This window comes from Calliopsis andreniformis, unplaced genomic scaffold (assembly GCF_051401765.1).
Source record: "Calliopsis andreniformis isolate RMS-2024a unplaced genomic scaffold, iyCalAndr_principal scaffold0349, whole genome shotgun sequence".
NCBI classification, from domain to species: domain Eukaryota; kingdom Metazoa; phylum Arthropoda; class Insecta; order Hymenoptera; family Andrenidae; genus Calliopsis; species Calliopsis andreniformis.
This window is the reverse complement of record NW_027480758.1, coordinates 180,001-192,500: the sequence shown is the minus strand read 5'-3', so window position 1 is coordinate 192,500 and position 12,500 is coordinate 180,001. Positions and strand designations below refer to the sequence as shown.

The 12,500-nt window shown below is 50.0% G+C and overlaps 1 non-coding gene across 1 annotated transcript; it reads left to right on the top strand.

The window, feature by feature from the left end:
* Positions 1-172: 172 nt before the first annotated feature.
* On the top strand, positions 173-327 carry LOC143187823 (5.8S ribosomal RNA). Its single transcript, XR_013003311.1, has one exon. It is a non-coding gene; the product is annotated as a 5.8S ribosomal RNA (ribosomal RNA).
* The last annotated feature ends 12,173 nt before the right edge of the window (positions 328-12,500 follow it).

Sequence of the window (12,500 nt, the reverse complement as noted above, 5' to 3'; positions counted from 1 at the left end):
ATCCCAGAGACCCCTGTGTCGTCACTTTCGTTCGTTCGGACGAAGTGTCGCGACGCCCGAACCTCCATCGACCGTGTGCTAGTTGGAGGCGCGGGTCTCGGATTCTTCCGAACCCGAGAACTATATACGAGTATGATATATATATATACATGAACACAGAATATTAAAATACAACCCTGAACGGTGGATCACTTGGCTCGTGGGTCGATGAAGAACGCAGCTAATTGCGCGTCAACGTGTGAACTGCAGGACACATGAACATCGACATTTCGAACGCACATTGCGGTCCACGGATACAATTCCTGGACCACGCCTGGCTGAGGGTCGTTCACGTAACCTTAAGACTGCTTACGTTGGCATCTCGGTGTCACGTACGAGCGATTGTTGGACCGTTCGTCGGCGTTTGCCGCGGTCGCACGAAAACAAGCGAGAATACGCTCTAGACGTCATGGAGGGAAGAAGGTTGTGTGTACGCGGCAGATGACTGGAGACATCGTCGTCATCGTCGTTGCTTTGTCGTTCCGGACTTGCGTGAGTGCTAATTTTCACACGGCGTCGTGAGTCGCTTAATTTGTCGACCGCCCGTGTGTGTATGTGCACCGCTCCGGACGCAAGCGCGCGGACGTACGATCATCGACCAGCCTCCGTGTCTCGCCAAATACCCTCGTGATTGTTAACAGACAGCGTTCGCTTTTCGTGCGAGTTTTCATCCGCGCTCCCGACGTAGTCTGAAATGATGCGTGTAAGAAAGAGGCGTGCGTAACCCGCAACGACACACAAGAGAGTTTGTCGTGAGACTACAGAGAAGGACAATGAAAGGGTGTGCGAGTGAGCATGAACACGAGATCGCGTATACCCCACCCGTGTAGTGTGGTGAAGAAATGTATGACGAGAAACAGAGCCCCAGGGATTCTAGAGGGATCGTCTTGTTGCAGGAACAACGCGAAAAGGAGGCACTCATTCGTCGAAACGATGAAGTTCCGGGATGCATCTTCCCCGGCCACGTTTCGGTCGAGTCGTTTGTGGCTCCGTGAATGTGTTGTGTTGTACTACAACTTGTTTCTGTATCCTGAATCCTCTTTGGCGAGGCTTACACAGCCGCCATATATATGACTCATCACATAGGGATGACTTCTCTCCTAGAAGGAGGAGGTGGAAAGGTAGCAGCGTCCGGTCGCCCCATGTCTTCGCGTTAGTCGATCGCCGAGAGAGACCGCGCGTCAAGTCCGGTCGTCCAGTCCACGAAAGCTATACAAAAAGCAAGCGGACGGGCGTTAAACCATACCGGCAGTCGCCTGGCGAGAGTCTCTCTCCTTTAGATCGAATTAAACGAGACGCGAAGATGCTTTGGTGTGGCGCATTAAGGACGATGTGACTTACTTTCCGCTGATCACTTCTGGCGAATTACGAGGAGCTTCCTTACCTTTGGAAACGCTGCTGTTGCGTTACGACAACATATTCCGAAGGCACACGGCGAAGTTGGGACGACGCATCGAACATGATCTCAAGTCTCTCTCTCATTTCCCATTTCTCGTAACATTCGTTCACACACTCTGCCTGGTCCGCTTCTCTCGGTTGTGTGCCCCCGTTGTACGAGGATTACGCCACAGCTTCTTTCGTCATTTTTACACATATATAAAATATATCACTCTACGTGTGTGATATATTTAACACGTATACGACGACCTCAGAGTAGGCGAGATTACCCGCTGAATTTAAGCATATTACTAAGCGGAGGAAAAGAAACTAACAAGGATTTCCTTAGTAGCGGCGAGCGAACAGGAAAGAGCCCAGCACTGAATCCCGCGGTACTGCCGCAGGGAAATGTAGTGTTCGGGAGGATCCGTTTATCCCGTGACGTTGCATCGCGTCCAAGTCCATCTTGAATGGGGCCATTTACCCATAGAGGGTGCCAGGCCCGTAGCGACCGGTGCGCGTCTCGGGAGGGTCTCTCCTTAGAGTCGGGTTGCTTGAGAATGCAGCCCTAAGTGGGTGGTAAACTCCATCTAAGGCTAAATACAACCACGAGACCGATAGCGAACAAGTACCGTGAGGGAAAGTTGAAAAGAACTTTGAAGAGAGAGTTCAAGAGTACGTGAAACCGTTCAGGGGTAAACCTGAGAAACCCAAAAGTTCGAAAGGGGAGATTCATCGTCGACAAATGCTGGCTCCCGTTGGTGCGCGAAACCCCGAAAGGGGTGTCCGTCGCTTTTCCGCAAGGAGGGCGCACGGATGTTACGGCCAACGGCGAACGTTCCGGCTACGTAGACGTGCACTTCTCCCCTAGTAGGACGTCGCGACCCGTTGCGTGTCGGTCTACGGCCCGGGCGGTTAGACCGTTGCGTCGCCTTGTGCGTGCGCGACGGACCCTCGGTGACCCGACCGGCTGCGCGACGGTGTTCCCCCAGATGGTATCGGGCCGCAACCAGTCTTCTCATTCGAACGGTGCGTCAGGCCCGCCGCAAGCTCGGTCAGCTTTGTTTGCCCTGTGGTACGGACGTCTTTCCCGTTCACGGGCCTGGCCAGCTGTTAGCCGGCGGAGCCCTCGGACTGGCCAAGCTTTGAATTACCTGTCGGCGGCGCTATTGCTTTGGGTACTCTCAGGACCCGTCTTGAAACACGGACCAAGGAGCCTAACATGTGCGCGAGTCATTGGGATGAGTAAACCTAAAGGCGAAATGAAAGTGAAGGTCGTCCTTTGCGTCGGCCGAGGGAGGATGGGCGCTGCATAGTGCTCCGCACTCCCGGGGCGTCTCGTTCTCATTGCGAGAAGAGGCGCACCTAGAGCGTACACGTTGGTACCCGAAAGATGGTGAACTATGCCTGGTCAGGACGAAGTCAGGGGAAACCCTGATGGAGGTCCGTAGCGATTCTGACGTGCAAATCGATCGCTGGAACTAGGTATAGGGGCGAAAGACTAATCGAACCATCTAGTAGCTGGTTCCCTCCGAAGTTTCCCTCAGGATAGCTGGCACTCACTCCTCCGTTCCTTCGGGGACGCGTCGAGTCTCATCTGGTAAAGCGAATGATTAGAGGCCTTGGGGCCGAAACGACCTCAACCTATTCTCAAACTTTAAATGGGTGAGATCTCTGGCTTGCTTGGTTCATTGAAGCCACGAGATTTCGGATTAGAGTGCCAAGTGGGCCAATTTTGGTAAGCAGAACTGGCGCTGTGGGATGAACCAAACGCAGAGTTAAGGCGCCTAAGTCGACGTTTATGGGATACCATGAAAGGCGTTGGTTGCTTAAGACAGCAGGACGGTGGCCATGGAAGTCGGAATCCGCTAAGGAGTGTGTAACAACTCACCTGCCGAAGCAACTAGCCCTGAAAATGGATGGCGCTGAAGCGTCGCGCCTATACTCTGCCGTCAGCGGCAAGTGGGGAGGGACGGTGCCATTACTGGTGACCGTCCTCCATGAAGCCCTGACGAGTAGGAGGGTCGCGGCGGTGTGCGCAGAAGGGTCTGGGCGTGAGCCTGCCTGGAGCCGCCGTCGGTGCAGATCTTGGTGGTAGTAGCAAATACTCTAGCGAGACCCTGGAGGACTGACGTGGAGAAGGGTTTCGTGTGAACAGCCGTTGCACACGAGTCAGTCGATCCTAAGCCCTAAGAGAAATCCTATGCAAATGTGGTGTCCTAAAATCAATGTCTGCAAACATATTATTATACAAAGAGATAAATTGAAAGATAAAAAAAAGAGACACACACACGTTGGGCGAAAGGGAATCCGGTTGCTATTCCGGAACCCGGCAGCGGAACCGTTTAACATCCGGGCCCTCATTGAGTGTTCGTCGGGGTAACCCAAAATGACCTGGAGAAGCCGTCGGGAGATCTGGGAAGAGTTTTCTTTTCTGTATAAGCGTTCGAGTTCCCTGGAAACTTCTAGCAAGGAGATAGGGTTCGGAACGCGAAGAGCACCGCAGTTGCTGCGGTGTCTGGATATTCCCCTCGGACCTTGAAAATCCAGGAGAGGGCCACGGGAGGTCTCGCGCCGGTTCGTACCCATATCCGCAGCAGGTCTCCAAGGTCAAGAGCCTCTAGTCGATAGATTAATGTAGGTAAGGGAAGTCGGCAAATTGGATCCGTAACTTCGGAATAAGGATTGGCTCTGAGGAGCGGGGCGTGTCGGGCTTGGTCGGGAAGCGGGTCTGGCTGACGTGCCGGGCCTGGGCGAGGTGAAGGGTCTTAGACTTCGGTCGACGTCCTGGGATCCGAACTCGGTCCCGTGCCTTGGCCTCCCGCGGATCTTCCTTGCTGCGAGGCTTCCGCGTCGGTTCAGCCGTCGCGTGTCGTTTCTTCGGCCGCCATTCAACGCTCGGCTCAGAACTGGCACGGACCAGGGGAATCCGACTGTCTAATTAAAACAAAGCATTGCGATGGCCCCCGCGGGTGTTGACGCAATGTGATTTCTGCCCAGTGCTCTGAATGTCAACGTGAAGAAATTCAAAAAAGCGCGGGTAAACGGCGGGAGTAACTATGACTCTCTTAAGGCGGTCGCTTGAGGTGTCGGGCCGGCTTGCCGGTCTAGTATCCGAGACCAGACCTTAAGAATCATAGTTTAGCAAGCAGCCGCCTCTTCGCTGGTTCCCGCCATGAGTACCCCCTTCGGGGGGGAAACCAAGAGCTGCCTCTGCGAACATACGGCCTTGGGGGTTGCCAGCCCTCTCGGTACCGTTCACCATGTCGGCCCTGAAACTAAAAGAATTGCCTCGGATGAAAATAATTATTCTACAACCGGTGGGCCCACAGGCTCTACCGGTCCGACAGTATCCAATACCGCTGGACCTAGCAATGCTGAGACATTCACGTGCAGGAAACCGGGTTGTGGTAGGACTTTCCCAACCTCCAGGGGGAGGGGTGTCCACGAACAACGAGCCCATAAGAACTGGCACGATGAAAGGCAAGTCGATAATATCGACAGCAAGAAAGCACCATGGAGTGCAGAAGAGTCAGCTCTCCTGGCACGGCAGGAGGCTAGACTAACTGTTGATGGCGCTAGATTCATCAACCAAGCGCTTATGACTTACTTCCCGAATAGGACTCTGGAAGCCATCAAAGGCCAAAGAAGGTACCAGTCCCACAAGGACAAAGTTCTCCAAATCCTGCGAGAACTGAAAGAGCAAGAAGAACACGGTGCGGATCACCACCAAGCACCTAGTGGGGTACAGCAGCCTACCCCTGAAAATAACGAGTTGGTATCCTCAATTGGACAACTCTTCTCGGAAATGGAGCCTTTGACTGGTTCCGATTTCTGTGCAGATAGGCTAGAAAATATATGTCGACACACATCTGTTTGGACCACAGACCAGATCTTTGAGGAACTCGAAGGCTACCTCCTTCAAGTGTTTCCTCCTGTGGCAAGGAAAAGAAAGCGTGCCGCCAGAAGTACGCCAGATCGTACGCTTACAAAACGTCAGGTCCGTCGCGCTGATTACGCAAAAACTCAAAGGGCCTGGCGCAGGAACCCATGCAGCTGTCTTCGTATCATCTTAAAAGATAAAACTGCAGCCCAACCTCCGGCTAAAGAGTGCATGGTTCAGTTCTGGCGTACAGTTATGACTAATGAGATTAGCCAATCTCCTGATTCCGAATCCAGGCGGCCCGTAGTGCCCGACCTATGGAATCCTATAAAACCTGATGAAATCAGGCAGTCTTTTCCGGAGCTGACTACTTGCCCGGGTCCGGACGGCATTTCATCTCGCCAAATAAGAGCAGTCCCACTAAATATTCTAATCAGGATATTTAACTTATTCCTAATTGTTGGGAAGCTGCCGAAGCACCTCCTTATGGCAAAAACTACGTTGATTCCGAAAAAGGATGGTGCACAAAATCCGGAAGACTATAGGCCCATTACGGTCCAAAGTATTTTCACCAGGACCTTCCACAAAATATTGGCTAGGCGCCTAACGCAATGGATCAGCCTGGATCCTAGGCAGAAAGCTTTCTTGCCCATAGACGGATGTGCGGAGCACATATTCGACCTGGATATGATCCTGAAGTACCACCGCCAAAATTTCAAACCGCTGTATATAGCGTCCATAGACATCGCTAAGGCGTTTGATTCTGTGTCGCACAACACCCTTAAAGACACATTATGCGTCATGGGCGTTCCAACCCCCATGATTGCATATATAATGGACACATATAAGCGCGGTACAACCAAGCTGGCGTGTGGCAACTGGGAATCGGAGAGCATAAAGCCAACATGCGGAGTTAAGCAGGGCGATCCACTATCACCTATTATATTTAATATGGTGATGGACCGACTCCTGAGACGATTACCACCCGAAGTGGGTGTCGATGTTGGTGGAGTACATTTCAATGCGTTAGCGTTTGCTGACGATATAATATTTGTGGCTACAACACCAAATGGACTCCAAACAATTATTAACATTGCCTCTGAATTTCTGGCTCAGTGTGGGCTTCATATAAACGCCACGAAGTCGTTCACTGTAGCTATACGTAACGTGCCACACCTGAAAAAGTCGGTGGTGGATGGTAAAACCAGGTTTACCTGCATGGGGCGAGAACTACCGGCCCTGAGAAGAGAAAGTGAGTGGAGGTATCTGGGCGTTCCATTCACGCCAGAAGGCCTTACGACCACCCAGCCCGAAATCCAGTTGAAAGAAGCGTTGGAAAAATTAACTAAAGCTCCGCTGAAACCACAGCAGAGACTATTTGCGCTGAGAGTGATGGTCCTACTAGGACTATACCATCTGCTCACTCTTGGAAACACCACGCTAAGCAGGCTCAAGAAAATTGATGCAATGGCACGAGCTGCGGTGAGGAAGTGGCTTGACCTCCCGCATGATGTTACCAACGCCTATTTCCATGCCAACGTTAAGGACGGTGGCCTGTCGATCCCGTCAATGAGGTGGCTTATGCCCCTTCATAGGAGGAAGAGGTTATTGCAATACAATCGGGACGGCCAACTAACAAACCCGTACCTCTCCCACGAAATACAAAGAACTACGCGGCGATTGACAGTTAACCGTCTTGAAATACACGACGTTGATGCACTGGAGAAAAGATGGGCCCAGCTGCTCCACTCCTCCATTGATGGCAAAGGCCTTAAAGAGTCCAGAAACGTACCACAGCAGCACCTGTGGCTAATAGAAGGCAACCGCTTCTTAAGCGGTAGGGACTTTGTTAATGCAAACAAAATGCGCATCAATGCTATGCCCACACGATCAAGGACAGCGCGAGGCCGAAGAGCCGATCGCCTGTGTCGAGGTGGCTGCAATGCTACGGAGACACTACACCATGTTCTCCAGCAATGCCACAGGACACACAGGGCCAGGATAGAGAGGCACAACGCTATAACCACGTATGTGAGAAGAGCCCTGGATAAGTGTTATGATGTTGTTGAAGAGGAGCCTCGCTTCACAACCATCGAGGGTCTCAGAAAACCTGACCTAATAGCGAGGACTAGAGACACTGCTCTAGTTCTTGACGCACAGGTAGTCGGTGACCAGATCGACCTACAGACAGCGCATGATAACAAAGTCCTAAAGTACCGCAATCTAGAAGACGCCATCAAAGAGAGATACGGGGTGCGAACCGTATCCTTTACAACTGCCACACTCTCTTACCGCGGAGTATGGAGTGCTACATCTGCCAGAGAACTAAACGGCTTGGGCATCCTCAAAACTAGCGAACTCAAGATCCTTTCGACCCGAGTCCTTATTGGAGGACTCAATGGCTTTTGGAGGTTCAACCGCACCACAAACGCAAGACCAGCTAGAAGAAACAACACGCCACGGGAAGGAATCGGCTAGTGAAGACATGCGGAATTGGATTTTTGATGGTACTGCCTGCCACCTCAGGCACAATACAGTTGGAGTTTTAGTGGGTATGCCCTGTGAACGGGAGAGTCCCACATAACCGGTTAACAACACCTGCCGGTATGCGTAACGCATTTCTCCAACTATAAAAAAAAAAAAAAAAAAAAAAAAAAAAAATAGCCAAATGCCTCGTCATCTAATTAGTGACGCGCATGAATGGATTAACGAGATTCCCTCTGTCCCTATCTACTGGACTCCGGCGCCATCTTTGATCGGGTACGGACGCTCCTGACGGCGCTCCGCGTTTTTCGTGTTTTTGGACGGTAAAAACGACGGAAATAATTGGAGAAACTGTTTAAAAGTGCTTTGTTAGTGATAGTGTACAGTGTGTGACAAACAGAACCGAAGAATATTCAGTCTGTGGGCAGAAATCGCCAAAACTATAGTGGCGTCGGTCCGCCGAGTGGCGTGGCACGGCTCCGCGCAAACTTTAGCTCAGAGCCCGTGAGCAGGTTAAGTGAGAGTGTTCCCTCCATGTGTGCCTGAAAAGGACTGCAAGCCAATCATTTTGAGACGTCGAACAGCACGATCGGACTATCACAAGAGTTTTTATAAACAATTGAAGTGAATTTTGTACAGTGCGGAGGTTAGGTCCGCCATCTTGCGACGCCCGAGCGGAGCGCCACCGCGCGGCCAACTTCGGCACCACACGTCTCCAGCGTGCCGGCCTGTGATTGGCCGAGCAGCTCCCGCTCCCTGCGCTCCGATTGGCCGTCGCTGTGGCCAATAGGATCGTAGCTACAGGCACGTTCTCGCCGCTGATTGGTGCGTGCCAACACGCCATGGACGACGACAGCAGCGACACCGAACCCGTTCCCCGGCCGAGACCGAGAATCAATGCCAAACGAAAAATTTCCTCGGATAGCGATTCAAACCCTGCCCCGCCGGAAGTAGGAATCCGGAAACCAAAACCTTCCAGGAGTAAACTGCAGAAAGTAGTAATCGAAACTTTAGGCCAAGACATCGAAGAAGCTGAGATGGAAGAGCTCACACCTAAACCAGCAAATGCATATCGGATAAAATCCGAGAAAATATACAAGAGCCTACTGAGCTATCTCATGGATGAAGATAATAATGTCCATCCAACTGCTAGTAAATACATCGTATCAAAGGTGACTAAGCTCCAAAACCTCCTGAACGAGTCGTTACTACGCTGTAGCCACCTCGAAGGCCAAGTCGAAGCTCTTAAAGGCGAAAACATCGAGCAACGTAGGACCTTCGAAAGCGTAGCAGAGAGAAGTGCAATCCGACAAGAACCACAGCGAGCAGTGACATATGCCGAGAGAGTGGGAGTAAAATCCAAAGCTGCTTCGGTATCGAACCTTAAGCAAGACCCACCAAACGTCATCACTGTGCTGCCTAAAGACACTACGAAGTTTGAATCAAGCGATAAAACTAAACAGGCCCTTCTGCAACTTATTTCACCCAAAAATGACAAGCTCCAGGTTAAAAATATCCGTAAAATAAACGGAAACGGTGTTCTCGTAGAGACGGCAAAGAAAGCTGACATCACTACGCTTATGGCCAGTGAAAAACTGCGAAACGCCGGACTTATTGTTGGAGCACCTATAAAGAAAAATCCACGTGTGGTCATCTATGATGTGCCAAGAGACTCTAGCGACGAAGCTACTATGGACGCAATAATTGCACAAAATGTGGACTCCAGTCATCAAGGCAGATTCAAAGAGCAGGTCAAGCTAGCGTTCAAAACCGGCGATAGGAGCAAGGAAAAGTGTAATTGGGTGCTGGAAACGTCGAAAGGCTTCAGGGACTTTCTCGTAAAGAAGGAGAGGATATACATAGGTTGGAACTGCTGCAGAACGCAGGATTATATTGCAGCAACGCGATGTTATAAATGTCACAATTACGGTCACACGTCTAAGTACTGTAAAAATGATAAGGACATCTGTGGACACTGTTCAGCAGAAGGACACACGTACAAAACCTGCCCCAGCAAGAACAAGGAACCGACATGTCCAAATTGTAAAAGAGCAGGTAAAGTACATAATCATAGTATAAAGGACAAGGAGTGCCCAGCATACGTAGCCGCCGTAAACACAGTACTATCACGAACCGATTATGGACAATAAGACCAAAAGCGAAGCACATAAGATGCGAATATTGCAACTGAATATGCGCCGAGCCCAAACAGTGTCGCTTGAAGTCAGCAAAATAATGGAAACGAAGAACATTGACGTGCTACTCATGCAAGAGCCATATAATGTAAAAGGCAAATTCATTGGCTTCGGAACGCGAACCCTAACTATAACCGGAGGGAAAACAGGGGAACAAGCACAATCCGGTATTATAGTCCGTAATCCTAACTATACTGTTCTAAAGCTCGGACACCTGAGCGACAAGCACTGTACATGCATAGAGATAATCGGACCTGTAGGCCGAATGTACCTAGCCTCCATATATTTCCAATGCTCTCACAACATAGGACCATACCTGACACGAATCAGAAGAATTGTATCACAGCTACCCACCGAAAATCTTATAATTGCGGCGGACGTGAACGCAAAGTCACCCCTATGGTACTGCAGCCATACAGACGAGCGAGGCGAGAAGCTTGAACAGCTCCTAGGAGAACTCAACCTAATCACCCTCAACCAACCGAACAACCCGCCTACATATAAGTCGCACAGTGGCCAGTCGAATATCGACGTCACAATAGCTTCCGAAAAGGCAATTGGCCTGGTTGACGAATGGCGCGTTAAGGAAGGCTGGACGACTAGTGACCATAATGCGATCTACTTTACTGTGTCACCGCAAAGTCCTAACCCCGTACAGCATCAAGAACCACGATTTAACGTCAGAGAGGCAGACTGGGACAAGTTCCAAGAAGTACTCCGGCGTGAAAGAAATAGCATCAGTTACTCGCCAGAGTCCAACACAGAAGAAGACGTAGAGTCAGCCGCCAGCAAGATACAAACATGCATCCTGAACGCGAGTAAAGCCACAATAAGGGAAAAGAAGCGATACAGCAAGTCAGTACCGTGGTGGACGGAAGAACTAACAAAACTAAAGAAACATACATACAAAGCACGCAAGGAATACCAGAACGAGAAAACCCAGGAACTCAAACAACTCAAAAGAAACACATACCTCTCCATACGACGGCGGTACACGGGTGAAATTAAAAAGGCAAAACGAGACAGCTGGCAAAATTTTGTAAACACAGTAGGCAATAGTAACCCTTGGGGGCCAATATATAAATTACGCACAGGAAAAATTACACCCGAAAAAGCACTAACCATACTAAGAAACCAGGACAACACCAACTGCACATGGGAAGATATAGCAACACAGCTGCTAAATAACCTTGTACCAGACGACTCAGAGGATGAACTAGACACACAAAAGGAAACAAGAGCACTAACCCATGAAGAACCCAGCACAGGAGACGATAGTGAGTTCACCATAGAAGAGGTTAGGGAAGCCATAAGTAGTCTGCGAAACGGCAAAGCCCCTGGCATTGATCGCATAGAAGTGGAAATCTTAAAAGCTTCTTCCAAAGTACTACTCAAGGACCTATGTGAATTGTTCAACGGCTGCCTAAGGAATGGCGTCTTCCCCTCGCTATGGAAAATTGGATCTATACGCGCTTTGTTAAAAAGTGCAGACAGAGACGAATCTCTGACGAACTCTTATAGACCAATTTGCCTCCTACCGGTGCTCGGCAAGTGCCTAGAAAAACTTTTAGCCCGCAGGCTAGAACCAGTGTTTCTCCAACCATTATTCACCTCAGACAGACAGTATGGATTCAAGAAAGGCAAATCGACCGAGGACGCGATAATGAAAATGATAGAACTCGTTGAAAGCTCCACTACTAAGTATGTGCTCGGAATATTGATCGACATAGCAGGCGCGTTTGACTGCGTATGGTGGCCGAGCATCCTACGCTGCCTAAAAGAACGGCAATGTCCTCGCAACATCTACAGGGTTATAAGGAGCTACCTGAAAAATCGCACAGTCAAACTAGTTAGCAGTAGCTGTGAGGTAGAAAAGAATGTAACAAGGGGTTGCCCGCAGGGATCAATATTAGGACCGAGCTTTTGGAATCTGGTTTACGACAAATTGCTACTGATCTTGGCAGAACACGAAATAGAAGCAATAGGATACGCAGACGACCTCATTATAATAATAGCCGGAAATAGCAGACTTGCATTGGAGCGAATGTCACAACAAGCCGTCAAGATCGTAGAGGAGTGGTGCCACCAGGAAAAGCTCACCATTTCAGCATCCAAAACAGAAATGATCCTGCTTAAAGGAAAACTGGATATTAAAAGACCACCATCGATCAAAATCCAAAACAAGCAAATACGCATAGCCAAGACCGTTAAATACCTAGGTGTGCATCTAGAAGAAGGACTACGAATGAACACACATGCACAGAAAATTAAAGCAAAGTGTATGGAAAAATTCAACACACTCCGCTGCGTAGCTAGGAAGGATTGGGGTCTCAAACACAAGGCACTACATGTTCTGTATTCCGGAGTCTTTATACCGATAGCGACGTACGCAGCAGGCGCATGGTACGAAAAGATTAACAAAACCTGCGAACTAGAACTGCAAAGAGCGCAAAGATACGTCCTGCAGGTCATCACTAGAGCATACCGCACCACGTCGACAGATGCCCTGCCTGTAATTGCAG